Raw genomic sequence first — 19,782 nt, 5'->3', positions numbered from 1 at the left:
AATGTGGGTTTGTATGTGCTCTCATGTACATTTTGAAGCATGATTCCACATGCCTTTAGAACTCAAGAGGCAGAGTCTGAAGAGTTACTGGTAGTTGAGTTTCTGAGCACTATACTGCAACATGTTCTGCTGGCAAGTGGTCTGTTTAAATTTCAATATGAATATGGTGACTTCTAGGGTGCCAGAAGAGAAAACCAGTTAAAATATACTTTTATACATAGTTTGTCTCTATGGGTTTTGAACTCATAAAATGCCATAGAATGCATGCTTTTTTTTGTAATGTGGGTGCTGCTTGGAAGGATGGTCTTTTGAAAGTTGTTAGCAAAGGGATGGCTCTCAGCTGATTTCCTAAATGCTGTAAGTATACTTGCTACTTGCTAGCATTGCCGACCTTCTGATTCTGCAAGTGAGAAGTGTTGGCTTGTCCATTGGCCATTTACTGTCTTTAATGACACTTGTCTATGAAGTCTATGACAAATCTGGCATCGTAACTGTTCTCACCCCATTTTTACCACATAAAGGACACATTTTGGTCCCTGTGATTAGAAAGATGAGCCTAAGAAAACACCAAAAGCACCAGTGGATGTGAAACTAGTAAATAGATGGCACACTTTTTCCTCTCGCCTGCATCCCTGGATATGCACCTTCAGTTACACTGGGGCTTTCTGATGATCTGATTTGAGTTCACATTTGATGACGTCAATACAAAGTTTCTGCTACAGCATGTTCAGTAGCTGTTGTTTGGGTGCACAATGAATACAACATGATTTTCAATTATATAAGACTAAAAAAGATACTTTAAGAAGTGTGCTTCCATCTTAAGTCAAATGTCCAAATAGCACACCAGACTTTTTATTTCTAATGGCCCATTTCTTTGTATATACATATATCCTTGAGGGCTAAGTAGGGAGACAGGCTGAAAAGTATTTGCAATTTCAGAATTATTACAAATTCTAAGCACATAGATATGTGCATGTGTGTGCAACCCCACTTCCACCAGATTTCAGCAGCTTTGCCATGAAAGCCAATGTGATGCAGGGATTGGACTAAGTCTGCAGAGATTGCTAAGCAAGGTCCTGTATGGTTTCAAATTGGATGGGAGACCATGTGCTGAGAGCCTTGCATTGCAGGGGTTTGGACTAGATGACTCTTGGGGGTCCCTTCAAACTATACAGTTCTGTGATTCTGTGTAACCTTTGGCCTGTCAGCCTAATTTACCTCACCTGGTGGGCTCAAATTGGGCATGGGTGACAATGTATTCTTTTCTGACATCCTTGAACAAAGGGCAGAATATAAATGTAATAAATAATAAAATGAATTAATGGGGCTGACTATTCTAACTTGACGGAGTAGCAGATTTTTTTTTCTTCATCTGCCAGTGTCTTAAATTCAGAAGTAGGGGAAAGAAATGTCAAAAGATGCAAGAAGCAGAAAGGTAAGGTAGGTCCACGCCCTGAAGTAACTTGAGGCAGGCATTGATTCACAGTTATTGATGAGGTGCAACTCACTAATGATGAAAGCACAGTTAATCTTGAGGAGCAGGGGTCATGAGTCAGCTGAGGCCTGGTGCTGAGTACCGGTATTATGTTCTGTGGAAAGTGCATGTTGCTGGCACTTACCTTCAGTATACAGATGAGCTAGCAACTGATTTATGTGGGAATCTTCCTACTTCCCTGTGTGTAAGCGTACCACCTTTTGTGTTCATCTCTGCCTCACAACTTCCTACCTAATCAAATAGCCAAAGGTAGGCAATGTGATGTTTGTAGGCTTTACCTAACAACTGAGGCCACATTTACACCATATGTTTAAGGCACCGTGGTACCATTTTAAAGAGTCATGTTTTCCTCCAAAGAATTCTGGGAGTTTAAGGGTGCTGAGAATTGTTAGGAGACCCCTATTCCCTTCCAAGAGCCACAATTTGCAAAGCAATGCCTCTTCCCTGGGAACTCGGGAATAGTAGCTCTGTGAGAGGAATTAGGGGTCTCCTGACAACTAACTACAGTTCCCAGAATTCTTTGGGGAAGCCATGACTCTTTAAAGGAGAATTGTGGGGCTTTAAATGGATGGTATGATTGTGCCCCAAGTCTCTGTCCTCAGTTTGTTCCATGAGGAAATACCCTGCCAGGAAGAGAGTTTTCTTGAGGAAACCATCAGTAGGTTGAGTTGGCCTACACTGGCAGGAGGGTAAGTTTAATGCTTTCTATCCCATCATTCTACCTAGACACTGAGGTCCCAGCTCTGAGGGCCTTCTAACGGTTCCCTCGCTGCGAGAAGCCAAGTTACAGGGAACCAGGCAGAGAGCCTTCTCGGTAGTGGCACCCGCCCTGTGGAACGCCCTCCCACCAGATGTCAAAGAGAACAACCACTGCCAGACTTTTAGAAGACATCTGAAGGCAGCCCTGTTTAGGGAAGCTTTTAATGTTTTATGGATTACTGTATTTTAATATTTTGTTGGAAGGCGCCCAGAGTGGCTGGGGAAGCCCAGCCGGATGGGCGTCAACAAGGCCTATCTGAAGTTACTGCATTTTCAAGGGAAATTCCCTTTGGCCTCAATGGAGGCTTCCTTTGAAATGCTGAGAGAGGAATATTTTGTTGGGGCTGTGGAAGGGAGACAAAGAGTTAACCCCCCTCCATTTCCAAAGCTGCTCAGGCTTCCCCATGGCTGCCTCACTGGGAGAGCTGGTGCTTCAGCAATCTGGCAAGCCTCTGTGGTGCTATAGGACCTTTGTTTTCTTCAATGCTATCAACTAACTTTCCTCAAGACTATATGAGCTGATGATGGCTGTTAACACTAAGTTTTTCTGTTGCAGAGGTTCATGATATTGGGACCTTAGGACAAGGATAACCTTAAAATACTTCCTTTCTATCGCTATCTTCTACCATCGGTTAATCAGTGAAGAAATACTAGCAACAGCTTGGCTTATTCTGAAATGCCACTAGCCAACATTTTTTGACAGGGTTCTCACCAGTGCCATAACCTCTTGACAGATTGTAAATATTTGCTTAAAAATAGAGAATTCTGCTCTAAAAACACTTGGGAGCCCATTCACAATAGCATGTTATTTTGATAATATAAAGAAATTTAAGATCATCTCCCACAAAGGTGCTTGGGAGTTCATTTCCAGGGCCATGAACTGAGCTTGAAACACCTTTCCAGGGCTCTTTCAAGAGAGGTGGGGAGCCTTTTTTTCAGGCTGAAAGCTACATTCCTTCCTGGGCAATCTTCTGGGGGGAACCACATGCCAGTGGTGGGTGTGAACAGGGGCAAAAGCTGGTAAAGGAATACCGGTAATTGTCAACGTTACCTCTGTGCATCAGGCTAGTTTCCACACTCATGTGCACACCTCTCTCTACCCCTCATCCAGACAAGCAAAAAGTATTACCTGTATCTGACTTCAAGGATACATTCCAACCAGGCAGAAACCCTCAGGCCTGATTCACACCATGCACTTGAAGCAATATGATGCTACTTGAAACATAAATGCCTGGGAGCTGTAGTTGGCAAGTCTGCTGAGAGGAGACCCCCTCTTAGGGCTACAGATCTGAGAGTTCTCTGTGAAGGAGACATTGATTTGTTAAACCACTCTGGAGCATGCAGACACCCAGCTTTAGGTATCTACTTTGGTTTTTTTAGTAGGACCCAAAGATCCAGCAGCCAGAGTTTGGTGCAAAAGACAATTAGGATTACAGAATTCTGAGATCAGGAATTTTGTTTTGAGTATCATAACTGAACGGAACTCACAACCCTTCAACATACAAATCCAGTCCTGGTTACCACAATCTTACTTCATTTCAGCAGTATAATTTAGGGTGGGAGCTGCTGCAGTTATTAAACAGTCTTGGCTGATATGTTGCCAATCATCCAGAGATCGACCAATAGCTCCTGTCAGACCTTTGGCTTTGTATTGCCATGCGATAAAAAGCATTGTCTGTATGTCGCATGTTCTGTTACACTGAAATACTTACTACCTTCTCTGGTTGTGTTAGAACTTGGTCTTCACACTCAAGAGTGGGTGTACATACGAATGCTGTGTGTCCCACTGGGACTCCATCAGCTGCTATGATTATCAGGAGCAGGAGGAGAGAAGTGGTAGTGAAGTTGGTGCAGTGCAGATGAAGTGGCAGTCTGGCGCTCCTGCCACTGCCACTGCACCACACTGGCCTCCTGACCACTGCTGGTAACCACAATGATGCAGCCGATCTGAGACCAGGCGCATTGCAGCGTTCCCCTGCCATCTCCTGTCCCTGTCACCCCAAGTGGTTCCTTTGCAGAATACAGTACTCAGTGGATCATATTTAACTTGGCTTGTGGCTGTTCTAACATCTAATCTTTCTTGAAAGAAAAAAATGCTTTAGCTTAAAACTTCCCCACCCCACCTCTCTACAGTTTAGTCAGCTCTTCTTGAGAAAATGTTTTGACTAGTCTTTTAGCGGAGCGGAATAAGTTCTGTGGTTCCTTGAGAAAACTTCTCTCCACATTCCACAGGAAATCTCTGCCATTCCTGGCTGGAAATATGTCAGTACAGGCCTTTGTGCTGAAGATTTGAATTTTGCTTTGCCTGCTTGGAGCTTGATTATAGAGAAAACACACACACCCAAAAAACCTGTTTATCACACTCATTTTATTTTATAGATAATGTTTTCTTTATGTTGCATGTCTTTGCAGATTTCTGGCTCTGTCCCCCCCCCCTTTCTCCATATTTGAATAGGGGGAGCAGCTTGCTGGAATGAGTTGAATAATGTTCCTGGCCCTGTAAGATTGGGTAGGAGAGGGGACCCAGAGGAGCAAGGTTTTCTTTAATGATAGCAAGTTGCAATATGATACCAATCTTTTAACTTCCTAGAGCTAAATGAGTGTAATCTGGCTTTAGTCTTGCAAACAGAGGCCTTGGGGTTTCCCTCATTGTCAAGTTGTAGACTGAATTCACAGCTCTTGGTTTAGCATTATGTGCTTTACATACTGTTAGCAGAATATGAAGAGAAGATTCAGAAAGTGTGAAGATGTTTTGTTCCAGGCAATGTGTCTTTAAAAGGCTGTTAATGTATACAAAGTGGCACTTTTATTCAACAACCAATTGAGCTGAATGAAGAATCAAATCACTTTAAAAAGTCATCTTGCTGAGCACACTTACTTTCATCACTAAATAAACAATTAACAGTGCAGACCTACTCTGAAGTAAGTCCCATTGAGTTCAGGTGAGTGAAGGATTGTAACTTAAACTTTTCCAAATTTGCTTACATTTATAATATTTTAATAACATTTTATAAGGGAGCAGGAACAAATTGATTAGTCTCATGGTGGTCATATGTAAGCATTTACCCCATTAGGAAAAAGAATCACATTTTATATTTAAAGTGGCGAAAAAGAGTTATAAGGAACATACTACATTGATTTGTTTTATTCCAAGTAGTTAAAAAAAAAAGCCCATCTTCCTAGGAATCTAGCTTCTTCAAGATTGCTTACAGCTCTTGCTTGGTATGTCAACTTGAATAACAATGAGGTTTCCCATATTTTCTTACCCATCCAGTTAGGGGAGGAGGATTTTGATTTGCTGTATGTAATGGTCTGCTGTATTCAAGGTGGTGGTAGTTGTTTAAGCAACCTTGCTACCAGGCTATTTGAGAGACCATCTCTCCCCTTAAGCACCTGCTTGATCATTGCGTTCCCTGGCAGATGGCATTCTGGTGGTACCAAGTACTCCTGCTATTCACCTTGTATCCAACCAGTGCTGTGGCCACTTTAATGTGCAAATTGTTATCATTATAAATAAGGCATGCACCAACAACCCATTATTTCATATGCATGCTTAAGACATTTACATTTCTATTCAGAATTTGAAATTTTAATTATTGTGCGCTGATCATATGGTATTGATGAACTGCTATTTAAACTGTATTAGTTTTGGTGTATGTTTTGTATACTGGTTTTGGTTTCCTGTACACTGTGGTGGGCTTGAGTCACATGTCTAGAAGTTGAGAATGTGGCCTCCACAAGGTCAACAGGCCTTTGGGGGGGTCTAGTGAATATGATACTAATGGTAAATGGAAAAGGGACAAGGAGTGCAACTATAAGACCAATCTCACACTCAAGTGACCAGCACACTGAAATTACAACTGTAGATCAGGCTTTCATAATGTCTTTAATTGCTTTCCTGTTTTCATGCATGTTATCTGCTTTGTGGAGCTCTAGGTCAAAATGTAGGATATAAGTGTTATAACAAATCGAATGGAGGATTGGTTCATTATACACCCCATGACTCAAGCCATATAAATTGGTACTGAAGGAGGACATACAGAGGCTGGAAAGGGACTAGTGATGTATGGTGGAATTTACCTACTTCAATGTTGAGTTTTTCCACATCCCTTTTTCCATTTCTAAACATGCAGTTTTTCAGAAAATCAATGAATAAACATGAGCTCCTACAATAACGCAAATTGGGCAGTTTCAAAGTGTGTTCTCTCTCTCTCTCACACACACAGCATATATATGCATGCATAGCTCCTTGGGCATGCTAAAATTAGTATGTGATGGTTTCTGTTCTATTCCTTTACATTTAAAGATAGAGAATACATGCTCTCTTGAGTTGTCACTTAAAAAGAACATTTTACAAGTATTTTTTTAAAAAACTTTACGAGTATTTCAGTAAAAATAATTTCTAAAGTACAAGTTTGAATTTGTTTATGTTACAACACTGATATGCTTTATTGATGTTTTCCCCTAAACCAAGTATTTCCCTTTGTCTGACAGAGATGTAAAATTAGCAAGGCATATTTTAAAAGTTTTGTTTACAAAGTTAAACTTTCTAGATCTCAAATCACTTAAGGTGATGTCAATTTTTTGAGTTCCAACATTTTCTAAAGCCCATTTTTTAGCTTAGACAGCTGGTCAGAGTGATTAGAGCATTGCTGGGCAACCTGCGGCCCTCTAGGTGTTGGATATTGGACTGTGAACTCTCCTCAGCCCCCAGCCAGTTTTGCCAGTGGAAAGGGAATCAAGGCTGTAGTCCAGCTACATGCAGAGGACCACAGGACAGGTTAACCATGCCTGGGTCAGTGCATGGAAATTCTGATCACAGTTGGACATGGGTACACCTCGGTGTGCTTTCTGTTGTGCCTAGTCCATTTCTCATTGTGCTACAACTGGTGGATATTCATTTGATGCTGATGGCCATTGTTTGGTGATGTTTTCCAAGGACACCTTATTGTTGGTCTCAGCCTCTTCTCTTTCTTCCCGCCCCCTCATAGTTGTAACACTACTTCATTAATAACTGGGGAGCAATAAAGAAGTCATTTACAGTGGTACCTTGGATTAAGTACGCTTCAGGTTAAGAACTCTGCTTAAGAACAGAAATCGTGCTCAGCAGGAGGTCCCATTAGCTGAAGTGGTGCTTCAGGTTAAGTACGCTTCAGGTTAAGAATGGACCTCCGGAACGAATTAAGTACTTAACCCGAGGTACCACTGTAGTTGTTTAGTTTCTCTCCCCCACCCCAAACTCCAGCCTTTCTGGTGATGATTCAGACTCTCAGTCCTTCCTGGCCTGTGGTAGTGGAGATCCACCCCAGTGCCCCCCTCACATTTTGTACCTACCATGAAAATGGTCTTATGTGAGTAAGAGGGACTTTCACTCCACAAGCAAATAAATGTGCAAACTATCAGAAGAACAGAGAGAGGGCAGAAACAGTGTCGGCTTTTATGAACACTATCGGTTATATGGAGCGAGTCCCACTAGCATCCTAGAGAAATGGTGTTGCTGTCCTCCTTCTTTCTCGCAGATTCCCTCTTCCTTTGAAAGTGGTGCAAACAGGTGCAGCATTCCCTCTCACTGTTTCCCACATGTAAATCCACACCTGCTACATTTCTGTCCCTCCAGCAGCTTTTAAAGATAACAGGAATTCTGCAAGTTACATTGATGGCTGTTTCAGGTCATTGTTTCCTATGCAGAGGAACTACTGGCCGCTCCTTAGATGCTGCTTGTTATGGGCCTCTCTTGTGATCTTACTTGGTGTTGGGCGGGCAAAGTTCTGACTTATGTGCATGTTGAAAGGCTGCTTGGTTGCAAGTGAATATCGTGATGTACAACAAATAGCAGCTACAGCAGACATTTGTGCCTAGTTGTCCATTGAGAATGAGGGCTTTGCAGTTCATCTTTGCTCTTTCCCCTTCCACATGGTTCAATAAACCAGGACCCCCACACAGTGGCATGGGAAGGGGAGGCGTTGGGGGCGGGGCACCCTGGGTGCCACCCTGGAGGAGGGGTGACACTTGGCACACCCCAGCGACGCCCAAGCTGAGCCCTGCCGCCCGGTAGAAAGTGTGCGCCGATGGTTTGCTCGCAACAGAGAACAGGGTGACAACTAAGATTACACAGACCTACATCTCTCCCTAGTCTGCTCCCCACCCCACAGTGCCATCCTAGCTATGGCCCAGCTCATAAAGTTTTGATGACTAAGATGTTATGACATTTTAAGTAAGGCTGATTAAGTTTACTACACTTTACTATCTTGGAATGGAGTGATGCTATCCTCCTGCAGCTGATGTAACTCAGTGATAGGATTGCATTGTTAAACAGCTTTTTATAGCCCAGTTCTAAGACTCCCTGTGCCAAGAAAGAAAAATGTGTGCACTGCATCTTATAACAAGATACCAAGATGCAATGGTTTCTTGATAAGGACATGCCACTGGTGCCAGTTTCCAGCTTTGGTAAACTATTTCCTATTTCCTTTTTAATTCTAATGTGCTTACCCCACTAGTCCTTTGAAAAGGGAACCCAAAGCAGCTGACAGTAATACATAAGTGTGTGTGTATGTGTGTTTATAAACATGCACATACAAACACACACATCAGTGGGGTGTGTGTGTGTTTAAATCTAAAAGTATTGCATATACTCTTTTCCTGGTATAAATAAAGTTTGTTCCATTTAGTTAATATAAATAAATCTAATAATGTTTGCTGTTCTGATTAAGAAGCTTCTTCTACTGGCATAATCAAATTGGTTTAAATTAGATACAATATATATTTCTATGAAAGTGTTGGGAATTTTTTGGCATATATAATACAGTACTGTTTTCCCAAAGGTAAAACACAGTATATACTGGTAACCCTCATTTTGTGTAGACATAGCATGAATCTCAATGGAAGACATATTTGTATGATTGCAGTTTGACAATCTGAGGTCATGGCAGCAAATTAACATTGGTCAGTTTCAAAGCTGCAGTTCACAAATGTCTATGGGCCATAGTGCAAACTTGTAAGTACCGGTAAGTAAGTAAGTAAGTTAGTTCATCGAGCCAGAACTGTTTATCCTACAGATTCATTATCTTAAAACAATCCTTGTCTACACTGGACAAATAATTTCAGGTTATTGCAAACACAACCCCATATTGTTTTCTGCGAAGAGCTCTGCATATCACTCATTGCAATGTGCAAAAATTATCATCTTATTACTGTTTGATTACTTGACCTGGTATGGAAGGGAAGAAGAACTTTACTTATGCTTGATTTTCAGAGGTCTGGTTTACAGTATTTTTCCTCCAGGGTTTAACTGACCCCTTCAGCACTTGAATGCATTGCAGGCTAAAGCAAGTCCAGATGGTGCTGTTCTGGAATAACAAGATGGTTGAAATGTGCAAAAATTAACTACATTTAAACATGATGCATTTCACTACATTTACACATCGGCAACACCTTAGTTTAGGTGCCTTTCTCAGACAGGGCAATGTAAAACAATCTGCATTTTAATAAACAAAAGCTACTACTGCTTGTTAGAAGGAAAGGTCACTTTTAACATTTTGTGTGCACCTGCTACAAGAATGCAGAGGACAACTAGGTTGTATCTAGCTACCTAACTAATTAAATGGGGTATACCTATTGAAATCAATAGATGTAAGTTAGTTATGATTAATTTAAATCCACTGTGTCTAGGTATACAACCTAATATCCTCGGGAAACAGCAGGTATACCCCTAACTCTAATGTCTACCAATAAAAATTTGCTTCCACCATCTGATCTACTGATCTAAACAGTTTTAAGCTGTCAGCCTTGGTTGATGAATGTCAAAGGCACAGTATCTCCAATAAACAGCCGTGCATTCAGGATGGGGGAGGGGAACCTAATGTATCAAGGCTGCTCCGTGATGTCTAAATGTTTTGACTTAAGGCACAATGTCCAGGTATTTTGTTAGCATGCTAGTCAAAGCTTAGCAAACTTCTTATACAGGGTTTGTGTGCACAGGCGCATGATGTGAGTAATTTATGGTAAGAGAACGCAAAATGAAACTTAATGGCTCAAGATTTATTGTGATGTAAAGGCCAATGTGTAAGCACATGCAAAGCATTATGGGGCTGATTAATCTGAAACTATTGGCATTAATCCACCAAGAGGCTTTTATTTTTGAGATCAGCTACACACAGAGAGACAGAGCATGTCAAAGGCTGTATTTCATTGGTGATGCAAACTTTTTTTTATTTTATGTACAGGACAACAAGTTTTACAATCTGAATTCCGAGAGCATGTATTGATGTTTAATATAGGCAAAGATGGGGTTTACGGAGTAGACTGTGGAATATATTATGTAGATGTCTATTGGTATTAATTAGGAATTGTATCTGGATTCTCTCAAGGTAGCTTATTGAAAACTATGTTTTGAAACATTTGAGTTCCTTACCAGAGCCTCAGAAGATCATGTATAGCATGGATGCAAAAATATACCGGTACTTGGTAAAGATGAATTTTGCAACAAACTTGGCACCCATGGCCTCTTCAATATGATGTTCATACCATGGATCATTTTGTCAGTGGGCTAAAAAGGGTTCTCATCAAGACAGAGCACAGCTTTACTAGAGTCCTAAGGCAACTTGTTGTGGTCTGTGTGAGGGAGGTGAGGCTCTGCTAGAACTGCTCCTCACCTCCACTGCCCTTCTTGGTAGCAGTGCCATCTGAGACAGACCCTCCAAGTGTCCCTATTTTCCAGGGGCCAGTGTTTGAAACTCCCACTGTTCTAGGCACATTTTGTGGCAGGGAATGTCATTAGCATGAGCAGTTTCTGAGATCTGAGCACAGTACTGCGCCTAAGATTTCAGATTAAAACTGCAGAAATGCCTCCTCATTTCCAGCTACTCTCTGAAGACTGGAGAAGAGAGTTTCTTCTCTGATTGACATTTCATAGAATCATAGAATCATAGAGTTGGAAGAGACCACAAGGGCCATCCAGTCCAACCCTGTCTGCCCTTTTGCAGACGCACCTTTGATCAGATATTGACCTGGTAGTGGGTCCCGATCCACCAGTTGAATTCCATTGCCAGAGAGCCCTTCTACAGTCGTACCTCCGTTTATGTATCCCTCCACTTATGTAAACTTCAGGATACATAAGCGGCAAACCCGGAAGTAAATTTCTGGGTTTTTGTTGCGCGCACATGCGCACAAATGCTCTACCGCCGTGCGTGCATGCACAGAAGCGGTCCCTCCAGTTGCGGAAACCCCAGGATCCAACCGGAGCTCCAGAACGGATCCCGTCCGCAACCGGAGGTACTGTGTTTTTTCCTTATTTCAATGTTGTTAGTGGATACATAATGGACAAGACAGTTCTGGCAGAGTTGTTGCTTCTGTGCATGCTGTTTCTTCTGGTGACAGTTTTCATGTGGAGTTTTATTTTGAAGTAAAATTGAAAATGCAGACAATAGCAAAAGGCCACCACATGACAATGGAACAAGATCACTAATAAAGAGGGAAAGGGCCAACATGACAATAGTCCTTTAGTACAGTGGTGTCTTGGGTTACAGGCGCTTCAGGTTACAGGCACCATTAACCCAGAAATAGTACCTTGGGTTAAGAACTTTGCTTCAGGATGAGAACAGAAATTGCACAGTGGCGATGCAGCAGCAGTGGGAGGTTTCAGGTTAACAACGGACCTCCAGAATGAATTAAGTTTCTTAACCCGAGGTACCACTGTACAGTATATTAAAGGGTAGGCTTGTGGGAGAATTAAAACTTCCTCTGAATCAGAGAGAGGTGTTTACCACCTTAAAATTTTACATGTTCCATTCAGGAACAATTATACTTTTCTAAGTGGTTCTGAGAAAGTCATCCCCTCCCCCCACAACTGCTTTCATTGTATTTACCAAGGTCTTGGAAAAGTTTATTTCACTCCACACGCTGTATGCATATTTCAGTCCATTTTCTTTGTGGTTATACATATCTCTTGCAATATTTATTCCAGAAGGTACCCCCCCCCCAATCCTGGCATTTGCTCAACGTTATTTTTTGGGGGGCACCCTGCTTTAAATCTAAATCAATAGACTTTGACGTATATGCTTTTTATCTGACTGAGACCAGTAGGTGGCAGTCTAAATCACACACAACTGGATTCTTTGTAGCTTCGTTTTTCATATTGCCTGTATTCTAATTGCACACTGTTTTAAAATTGCATAAAACTATTCTTTGCTGCAGTTTGTGTTACAAAAAATAGTAACCCCCTAAAATAGCACTGATCCCATTTGGCTTGTGAAAAGTCATAACACTTGTCCTGTTTACTGACTGAGCATAAGGATCCTGACAAAGTGTACTTTGCAGGGAAATGTCTTAATAAAATATTACTGTAGTCACTGGTAGTATTTCTAGCTTATTGAATCAGAAAGTGCTGCTTAAGTTGTTAATTTTGTTGTGCAGTAGCCTTTGCAATCCTGGACTACAAATCACACCACCCCTTGCCATTGACCATGCTGGTTGGGGCTGATGGGAGTTGCTTGTTGTACACAGAACTACCTCAGAGCATGACAGTTGCCCATGGTTTGATCTTGTGCTGTGACTATTGCAGTTTTTAACTGGCCCATGCTTTTTATCCTTAATAAGCACCTGAGATAAATTTTCTCCCCATGTTTTGTTCCAGGGCCTTTTCTGATGCTCTCAGAGTGGGGGGGGGTATGGGGAGGAGAGGGGGAAAGCCCCAATGTGGCAGGAGGACTCATTAGCTGAATCCCACCCGGTCTGTTTTTCTGTTGGACTAATGATTAGCATGTGTGTGTAGTTTCTGTACATTCTGCTGTGTGATGCTCCCTCAAGTTAAGTTACAGGTAGGTAGCCGAGTTGGTCTGCCTTAGTCAAAACAAAATAAAAAATAAAAAATTCCTTCCAGTAGCACATTAGAGACCAACTAAGTTTGTTCTTGGTATGAGCTTTTCTGTGCATGCACACTTCTTCAGATAACCATGCACACGAAAGCTCATACCAAGAACAAACTTTGTTGGTCTCTAAGGTGCTACTGGAAGGAATTTTTTAATTTTTAATTTTGTTTTGCCCTCAAGTTAAGTTACTCTTGTACCACGATTGATACAATTAATCATTTGTGAAGGCAAAAAGGGAACTGGACTTGCCCTAAATTGTATATGCAATGAAATTAGCATTCCTAAACGCAACACCAACTCTTTCCCCTTCCTCTTGAATGTATTCTCTCACAAAGTTTCAAATTCTATTTAAAGGTAGCCTAACTTTAAATCAAAGTCAAAATGAAACATTAGTTATTTAAAGGAAAAAGGTAAAATGGCAGTGCCTCTGAGTAAAACTCATCTGGATTTTCCCTTTCCCTTTTATCTTCTCCCCCCCCCCCTTGGAAGGAGGAAAAAGGCAAAAACTTCAAAGTTTTTATTATTATTAAAAAAAACCTGCTGTTCATTAAGAGCACATTACAATTGTCATGACAAACACAAGATTTATTACTGTGTTCTCCCCCCCCCCCAGTCCAGGTTCACATAATTAGTAGGAACTGTATTGTTGGTCAAGCCTTATTGTAAGGATCATGAGCACCAAGGAATTGTATCATCACCTTAATTGGAATGCATGACATGATTTTAAAAAAATACCTTTTCAGTTGTTTGAGCTTGAACAAGAGGCATTTTGTGCAGCTGGAAGGAAGGCCTTATTAAGTCCTGATTAATATTAAAAGGTAGTACTTGCTCTTAATAAGTATAATTGAGATAAAGCTTTAAAGCCAGACTCTGTTTCTCTTAAGCTTTACAAATAGAAAATAAGTTCACTCAGCAGCTGGTAAAGGTTTCGGACGGAGCTGTGCTTTACTGTAATGCAGCGGTTATTAACTGGCTTGTTCAAATAAATGTGTGGGATTAATTTCCTTATGACTTTCGCTCTGGATTCCTCAGATTCTTTTGGTGGAGGAGAAGCTTGTGGTTTTTGGGGGGCTTTGCGCACAGTCAGTATATTGTGCACAGAGTCCACAATTATTCTTTCATGGGTGTTCATGTTAATTTCTGAGAGAAATTTTACTGAACGCTGTAGTAAAATCATCATCATCATCATCATCATCATCATCATCATCATGTGATTCTTGTATGGTCTGTGGTTGCAGGGGTGTCCTATGCACCCTTGAAGCCTTATTTTGAGTGTGTAGGCCCCTATCTTGTCCAATCCAGGGATGTGGAAACTGTCCCAGATGTTGCTGGACTGTTTCCCACACCCCTGACCACTGGTGTGAGGTCAATGCCTGTACACGAGAGTTGCACTAGAAGAGAGTCTGTTTCCTCATACATAGTTTGCTTATAAATAGATTAAGCCGCATCTTCCCAAATCCAGGTAAAATTTTGGATGCTGGATAGACCACTCCAAGCTGAATTTACAACAGGTGAGGAACCTCAAGTTCAGGGAAGTTTCTGTCTGTCTCTCACTGGGCTCTTTCCCTCAACACCCCTTTCCCTCAGGCCACAGCTCTCACTAGACCTGTTTGGCACTCTACTTTAGTATTTTTACTTGTCTGAGATATATCACTGAATTGGGATAATGGTAATTGCATGGGTGGCTATAGCAAAGGGTGTGTGTTTGTGTGTGTGTGTCTTTGTAGAACCGCTGTGATTTTATGTGTCTGGAATGTAGCCTACTATACAAAGGAAAGAGTCACATCTATTGCTCTTCCCTCTTTTGCCTTTTGCCCTTGGTCAGAAATAGATTACCCGCCTCAATTTACAATTTACTGTTCTGTATTGTTTTCATAGTGGTTAGAACTGGCCTTTATGATCGCATAATTTCTTCATACATTTAGCAGTGCTTTTATGTTCGTGCAGAACTACTAATTGGAGCTGTAAGAGCGACTTTGCCTATCTGAACTTTTGATCTTCAAATGAGGTAGTGAAAAAGCCTTCAGGTGCTTAGTCTGTGTTCTTGCATTATTGTGGTTGGGTGTGTCTGTGGTGGTAAAGGGTAATCTTTGTAATCTTTGTCCTACATCTAAATGGCACTGACGAGTACTGGCCATATGCTTAGTTTTTGAGATGGGTAAGATAAACTTGTGTAGGAAAAGCATACAGTATCTGTTTGCTTTGAGGTATTATACACACAGATACTAAGCAGAGTTAGAAGAAGCAATCTAGCATAAGCAAATCCTTTACTTGTTGAGATAATTTTTGAAACTGGTGTGCATGCACACGAAAGCTCATACCAAGAACAAACTCAGTTGGTCTCTAAGGTGCTACTGGAAAGAATTTTCTATTTTGTTTCGACTATGGCAGACCAACACGGCTACCCACCTGTTTTGAAAATGGAATTTGGCTATTGGGGGTGCACACCCACCCACACCCACACCATCTCCCAATAGCACATTTTTACCTTGGGAGCACATCACAAGTTGTCATACCCAGTTTGGGCTGTTGCTTTTGGAAGCATTGAATATTAACCTATTCTGCTGTTTCTTAGATGCCTTTGTTCAGATGGTGAGGTGTTGTTTTTTTTGTGTGTGTGTGTTATCTATTATATGATTTAGCTGGTTGGTCCAATTTAAATTCTGTACCCCACATTGGTATCAATGGATGAAGGATGGCTTGCCAATATTTTTAACGAAATTGATAAAATAAATAACTCATTTGTGTCTGTGTTTCTCACACCAAGCAAGCATGTATTCCACCAAGCTGTGGAAGCCATACATGAAGCTCCAGCCTTAAATATTTTGTTGTGTTTTCATTGATATTGTTTAGATGTCCTTTTTATGCAGTTTCAACTTCATTGTTCAAGATACAATAGCTAAATATTGGATTGCCCTTTTGGGGTGTGTGTGTGTGTGTTGGAAATTACACTCTTTTACAAGCAAAACAAATAAGAAACACATCCGCCTCAAAATAAGCAAAATTAAGACATCTTTCACATCTTTGGATTTCTGAAGCTTGGCATGCTTCAGAATGTCAGAAAAATAGTTTCTCCCACGAGAAATGTAGCCTATTGTTGCATGGGCATTGCTATTGAAAAAATAAATAAAATAGAATTTTATTTTGAAGAACTAAGCTAGTGCTTGACTTTCACATGTGTAGTTTATGTGGTCATTGGGTTGAGAATTTATCCTGAATTAAGGATTTTTAAATATTAGATCAATAATAATGTTAATACATTTTTTTATCAGATAGTAGCTGTGTTTGGTGTCATGTAAAGCTAACCTAAACCATGCTGACTCTCAAGGAGGAAATTGCACCCATTTTGTTCCCTGCTGGGCTTTTTATCTCAGTGTGACAGTTAGTTAAGGTTTGTCCTTCAAACCTGGGATCATGGTTAAGGTCTCTTATAGTTAACCATGCAGTGGAGCCAAGGTTTACTTACGGGTACAACTTGTGGTTGAGGAGGAGGGATCTTAAATTTATCCTGGGTTCAGTTGACACACTAAGCCAAACTTTGGCTTAGCTGCTTTCCTGTGCTGAGCTAAAATGCCCAGGTTACTTGGAGCAAAGCAGGTATGATCTCCTCTCTGAGAGCAAGCATTTTTGCAAACTCCAGGTAAGCCATACTGGCTGCTGTGATGTGTGAACTAGGTCAGTGTTACACCTGCTCACATTTCACAGACAAAAAAAAAGGGGGGGGGGACAAACCTGGGTTCTCTTGTGGCCATTCAGATGTGGCTGGATTCCCAACTTCCATTCATTATCCACAGCAGTCAAATGACGGGAGTTGTAGTCCAACAACAATTTCCTCACCTTTGGTTTTGGTGGTCAAAGTCCAGTAGCTCTGTGGGAATGTAATCGCTGTGGGAGCGATTCAGGGTCAGAATCGCATAGTTACTGCACCCCATGAGCCATGCCTGCATATGACCTGTGTTACTTACACATCAGGGATTCAAACTACTGAATCTGAGGCATGAGGTAGTGGTGGGGAGAACCTTTGAGAAGTTGTTTTGATTAATCAGTTGGGAGCTGCAACTTCTTGCCAATGCCCAGCAAAGAATCCAGAGATCTACCAGTAGATTTGGCTTCTGCCCACCCCTGTTCTGCAAGAATTGCTGCTTATTATCAAGTAATATCAAGTAATTCATGCATGTGAATTACTTTATTGCACCACACTTAACGATAATGACTGGTAGCTGCATGCCGCTGCATGAAAAAGCCCAAATCATGTAATGTTATATTAAAAATACAACTAAAGAGTTCTCTTTTTTAAAAAAGCACCTTAATGATTAGGGGTTATAGATGGTCTCATAATGTTTACTATGCTTGTTCAGCCTATCTTGGTCTTCTGTTCATTTTCTATGGTATTTTCCTACCCTGTGCATCTGAGCTCTGTTATCAGATTCCTTTATCCATTTGCTGACTCCTCAGTATGGTAGGTAAAGGCTGTTTATTATATTTGACCTATTTCCTTGGCCTTTTCTAGCTATGCAATATTACTCAATGGATCCAAGGTATCAAAGGATTTTGTTGGAGGGGGGAGTAGTGTGTGTGTGTGTGTGTGTGTGTGTGTGTGTGTGTGATAGCTTTGGGTGCAGGTCGTATTTGTTTTCAGAAATCTGTTTTTGTTTTTAATATTTGAGCATATTACTTCTGCCTGTAGCAAAAGCTCAGAGAGAAGTTTCAGTATAGAAACCTAACCCAGGAGAGAGAACCAACAAATTGGATTTAATCTTTTCAATTTGTAGCCTGTGTAACCTGTGTTCTTTTCCCCTCTCCTGGCAAAACTGCAGTCATTTACGGAGCCTATGCTAAGAATTTGTGCCATTTTCCCACTGTAACTTTCCATTTATCCCTCTGTGAGGAGGCAGAAATGAAAACAAAATTGGAGGTGGCTGTGGGTGAACTAGCTTTGAATTCTGTTGAGAAGGTCTAAGAGGTCTGAGGGAGGTGCCGCGTCAGCTGTGCTTTTGAAAATCACTTGTTGACTCCCATTTTCTAAAGCGTGTTGCTAGAAATGCTAAACAGCTCGAAACGGGTAGATTCTTAAACGGAGACCTTTGTCATTATCGTTATTTCCAAAAATGACATAGTTCCTGAATTAGATTTTGGCTTCCTGTGCTGCTTTTTAAGATTCCCCCCCCCCCTGTGGGTAATGTTGGCAGGCTGTTTTAAAGCAAAGATGTGCACAGTTGATTATGCTTTCGTTGGGAGCGTGCAACTATATGGCACTTACATGCTCACTCACATTCATTGTTACATGCTCTCTCTTTCATACACTCTGGCATCACCTTTTTATGCTTGACGTATGGGTTATCGTATGAACAGGGATATTCAACCTGGCAGCATCCAAAAGGATGACCCCCAAGCCCAATGACACCTACAGAACAACAGCTTGGTCACTCCGTTATGACCAGATACTAATGAAGAAACACATTAAAAAATGATGCAGTGCATTTCCACTTCCTAAAAGCACTGCTCATGCTCAGGGATGTGGGTGACCTGGAACAGGAGACCAGTCAGACCTCCTGGGGAAGTGAGTGTGGTATACCTCTAGTTGCGGACTTTTTGGGGTGTGAACGGCACCCCGGAACGGATTGTGTCCGCAACTAGAGGTACCACTGTATGGTGCTTGAGGGCTGCCAACTTAGGTTTGAGTACCTTTTGTTTGTTAGCTCCCATAGCGGTGAGGGGATATGCTGCTGTTCTAGAGATTGGGATGGCATCCCCTCCCTTCTAGAAAACTTCCTACAATATGTCAGGGACAATGTATGTCAATTCCAGGAGCAGTTCATCCATTGGGATGCGATGGCAGCAATAGCTTCCTGTCAGGGGTGAGGCTAGGGCTGCTTAGGCATACTGGCACAAGTGTAGGATTGGCTGTCACTTCGCTCCATCCCTTTTTGGTAAGTGGCAGTGACACCCCTATAGGAAGCTATTGCTGCATCTCACCCTAACCAGATGAGCCACTCCTGCTTGGCCTTCTATTCTACCCTCCCCACCAATTTCCCCTTTCTGTCCCCCATCATAGGATCGCCATATTTCAAACAGTGAAAACCCAGACAGAAAAGTTGTTGAGCTTCTTTTTGCAATTTCATTTTTGCCATTTTTGAGCTATTTTTATGGAAAATTGGCAAAAACCACACTGCTGCCATGACCTGCCATATATGCCTGGGTTTTCCCTGAAATTTGGCCAGTTTCTGCCTGGACACTGCTGCCGACTGCAGTATTCCGGATATGTCCCTACACCACTGGCAATTGACACACAAATATTGTGTGTCTCAGGCATATTTCAGTGACAGACTCTCAAGATCCCTTCATTGGCAGGTGTGTGTGTGTGTGTGTGTGTGTGTGTGTTTGGGTGGGGGAGCAGTGAACCTTTCTTTTCATTTACAAATGTATGTATTTCTAAGAAACTGGGGTGTCCCTTGAGTTTGTTTCACTTCCAAAATGATAGGCATTCAACCAACTGAGTTCATAATTAGAGGAAATGGTAGCCTAACACACCTCCTAAGCACTTCTTGATAATTGCCATCATCAGACACCAAAACATGTGGTTTTGAACCAGCCTTATACAAAATACTCTTGTTCCTACTTTAGGAGGAGATTTTTGTGAGATAATCCTTTTTAAAAAAATCA

At 41.4% G+C, this 19,782-nt stretch overlaps 1 protein-coding gene across 1 annotated transcript in view; it reads left to right on the top strand.

Moving 5' to 3' along the window:
* PTPRK (protein tyrosine phosphatase receptor type K) overlaps positions 1–19,782 on the top strand; it is a 332,596-nt gene that overhangs the window by 15,788 nt on the left and 297,026 nt on the right.

This window comes from Lacerta agilis, chromosome 3 (genome assembly GCF_009819535.1).
Source record: "Lacerta agilis isolate rLacAgi1 chromosome 3, rLacAgi1.pri, whole genome shotgun sequence".
NCBI classification, from domain to species: Eukaryota; Metazoa; Chordata; class Lepidosauria; order Squamata; family Lacertidae; genus Lacerta; species Lacerta agilis.
This window is presented reverse-complemented; position numbering and strand designations above follow the sequence as displayed.